The following is a 3,343-nucleotide window of genomic DNA, read 5'->3' as shown; positions in this document are numbered from 1 at the left end:
TCTCAAACTCACCCCTCAGCTCTCCCCCTCCCCAACTTCTACTCCACACCTCACCCCATCCCTCACTCCCGACCCTCCCCTCACCTGCCCGTGGCGCCCTCACCCCAACACTGGCTCTCCATGCACGTGCAGTGACGTTCAGCTCCACACCTCACTCTTCCCTCCATTCTCTCTTGCCCAGGACCCTTCGGTATAGCCGGTATTTTGGGGTGAGTAGAACACTAAATCTTCCTACTACATACTAGATCTACACATTATTACATACCCTGTAAAATGATGCCGTTACTACAAGTCAATTTTTTAAAATTATGATATAAGAAATGAAAGCTTTTGCTGTTTGCTAGAAGGTGTTGTGAAAGAAAAGCAAAGAACATACTCAAGTAAACATGATAAAAGATTGTTATTTAAAGTTTCACAACAACTGCACCTTGTTTTTCTTCCACGTTCTCAGAGTGGCTAGTCAAGAGACTCAGTCACAAGTTAGGCTTTAGTCATTTATTTTAACAGACTATTAGTATCTTCTTCTATTTATGAAACACGTTGCAGACATTATTGTTGGTGTTTGGCAGGTGCTCTGGTGTCCTTTGCTCCTTCTCTCACGTTGAGCATCTGTAGTCCTCATCTCTCCTTCTTTCTTGTGTTTGCTACTCTAATATAACATCTTTAATCCACGGCACTTATGACCGATTTGTATTTCAAATGCCATGAAACGCCTACTAAACTAAAAACTAAACGAAGCAGAATAACCTTAGTTATATTATTATTGTCTAATGTCTGATTGCTTCACTATATGTACAAAGTGCAGTCGAGCAGTATGAAATGTCAGTAGCTCAAGAAAATAGCCAGGGAATTTACGAGAGCGCACAGCGCCGTAAACATTCGTGTTTTTATGTCGGAGGGAGAAATATCAAGATCTGTTCTGAACAGAAATAGATTCTAATAGAATGGTTCTCGTTATTGCTTAGATCTAAAGAAATACGTTCTCGCGAATACATATACGTACTTAAGCAGGCACGCACGCACGCTTGTACATACGCACGCACACATATGCACACACACAAATACACATACACACACACACACACACACACACACACACACACACACACACATACACACACACGAACACAGTGGATCTTCTCGGTGCGTGTGTACCTTTTATTAAAAATAAGCATTTCCAAAAACAAACAACACACCTGTCCAGTTCATAACCCTCTGTCATCAGAACAACCAAATTTCAGTGACCAGTTATATAGCTTCTCTTTTCATAAAAAGTAATGGGGAGTAAAAAGAATTAACCGAAATGATATCTTTCGATATAATTTGGTTTCATATTATGTTAATGTCGGAGATATTATTGATTGATTGCTTGGAGAGAGTAACTGATGCATGTTGATTCAATATTAATAATCGGAAAGACTTTATGTTTCTGTAAGAGCTGCCTATTTTTGTACACGAGTATGAGTTTGGGGAATCATTTGTCAGGGATTCTAACAGAACATTTTGAGATCGACTTAACTGTATGTTGACATGCTTGTTGATTGGTAGGGAAACCACACTGAAGCAATGAAGACGAGAATCATTTTCGAAGTCGTCGTAATGTTCTTTTGTTCTTACTTTCCTCTTTTCTTTTCTTCTTACTTTCCTCTTCTTCTTCTTCTTCTTCTTCTTCTTCTTCTTCTTCTTCTTCTTCTTCTTCTTTTTCTTCTCAATATCATCATCATTATCTATCCTCTTTCTTCTCCTTCCACTTCTTCTCCACCCCACCCCACCCCCCACCCCACCCCGTGTAAATTTGATTTGTATCCAAATTACTCCCAACAAATAAAGTAACAATTCCGAGAACAAGAAGGAGTTCCTCTCACACTCCCCTTGCATCAGTCAGAGAGACGTTTCCTTGTCCTTCCTTCCGCATTCCGGTCTGACTCAGTTGGCACAGAGTCAGGAGCACCTCTTGTGTATAAGTATAGGCTTTCTGGTTGTCTGGAACCTGAGCAACACGGTATCCCTCCGAGCAATTTGGGTGGGACGGGGGGGGGGAGGGATTGTGTTTATGTGTGTGTATCTGTAATGTGTGACATTGTGGGTGTGTGTGCGAGAAAGATAGAAGAGGTAGTCTAGAGTGAGTGTGTGTGTGTGTGTGCGTGTTTCGTTTTGGGGTATTTTTTTCGGTATTTGGATGTGTGATTGTGTGTGTCCGAGAAAGAGAGAAGAGAGAGAAGAGAGAGAGAGAGAGAAGCAGGGGAGGGGTTGAGCTGTTGAGAGTGAATACACACACTTGCTTTTATGTGTTTGTATATGCGTGGTGTGTATATAGAATTATCAGTTTCATTTCGACCCTCTATCTACCGTTGTTCCTTCATGTTCTCTCCTGTTCACAAACCCGATTGACTGGCAGCCTATATATTTACATATAGGCCAGCACATACACCCCTACACACACACACACACAACCACACACACACACACACACACTCACGCACACGCACACACACACACACACACACGCACACACACAACCACATACACACACACACTCACACACATGAATGCACACGCACACAAACACACACATACACACACACACACACACACAATATTGTGAAAGTTACGTAAAGAAGAGCACGTTTATGCACAGCTGAGATGAAAACCGGATAAGAATAACAAAGAAAGAACCTCACCAGAGAGTGCACAGCCGTAACTGTTTTCCCATAATTTCAGTTCAGGGAAGTTGGCACGCACAGCCCACACGCCTGGTTGCGAAAACCCATTTTACAGGGTACTAGTTCAGCCAAGTCTTTAACTCTGTCTAACACTTGCTCCGAGTAAAACAATACCATCTGCTTGGAAGCGTTGTCTAAGTAAGCATAAGATGCTATTTTTATAAAAGAAACTGGTAAGCATAAGATACTATTTTTATAAAAGAAACTGGGGGGGGGGGGGGCTGGTTTATGGATAAATTTGAAACAGGCATTCTCATCATACTGTTATAAAGAGGCGTTCAAGTAAGACAGACAAACGTTAAACCTACACAAGGCAGGAAAGAAAGGGCTTTGAAATGCAGTCTGAAAAAAATCCATGTTGAAAGAGGGGGAAAGGAGGAAATTAAGGGAGGTTAAAACAGGGGAGCGGCAGAGTTTAGATTGTTGTTCCAAGCCCTCCTCTTGCTATGCCTGACTGGACTCTGGCAGCGAAAACAAATTTTACAGGGTACTTGGTAGAGGGCTTCCTGATAATAATATATATACCTAAGTAGCAGTCTCTGGCTTCTCGGAGAGAAAGGGTAGCAAACAAAGAGAAAGTGAGAAAAAAAAGAAGATGAGGATAGAGAGAGAGAGACGGG

General features: G+C 41.8%; 1 protein-coding gene across 1 annotated transcript in view; it reads left to right on the top strand.

The window, feature by feature from the left end:
- Nucleotides 1-103: 103 nt before the first annotated feature.
- LOC101850419 (vicilin-like seed storage protein At2g18540) overlaps nt 104-3,343 on the top strand; it is a gene marked incomplete at its 3' end in the record, with an annotated part of 55,964 nt that continues 52,724 nt past the window's right edge. Inside the window, 1 exon segment of the mRNA XM_013083136.2 lies at nt 104-209.

The sequence above is a fragment of the Aplysia californica genome, unplaced genomic scaffold, assembly GCF_000002075.1.
Source record: "Aplysia californica isolate F4 #8 unplaced genomic scaffold, AplCal3.0 scaffold00213, whole genome shotgun sequence".
Lineage (NCBI taxonomy): Eukaryota > Metazoa > Mollusca > Gastropoda > Aplysiida > Aplysiidae > Aplysia > Aplysia californica.
This window is presented reverse-complemented; position numbering and strand designations above follow the sequence as displayed.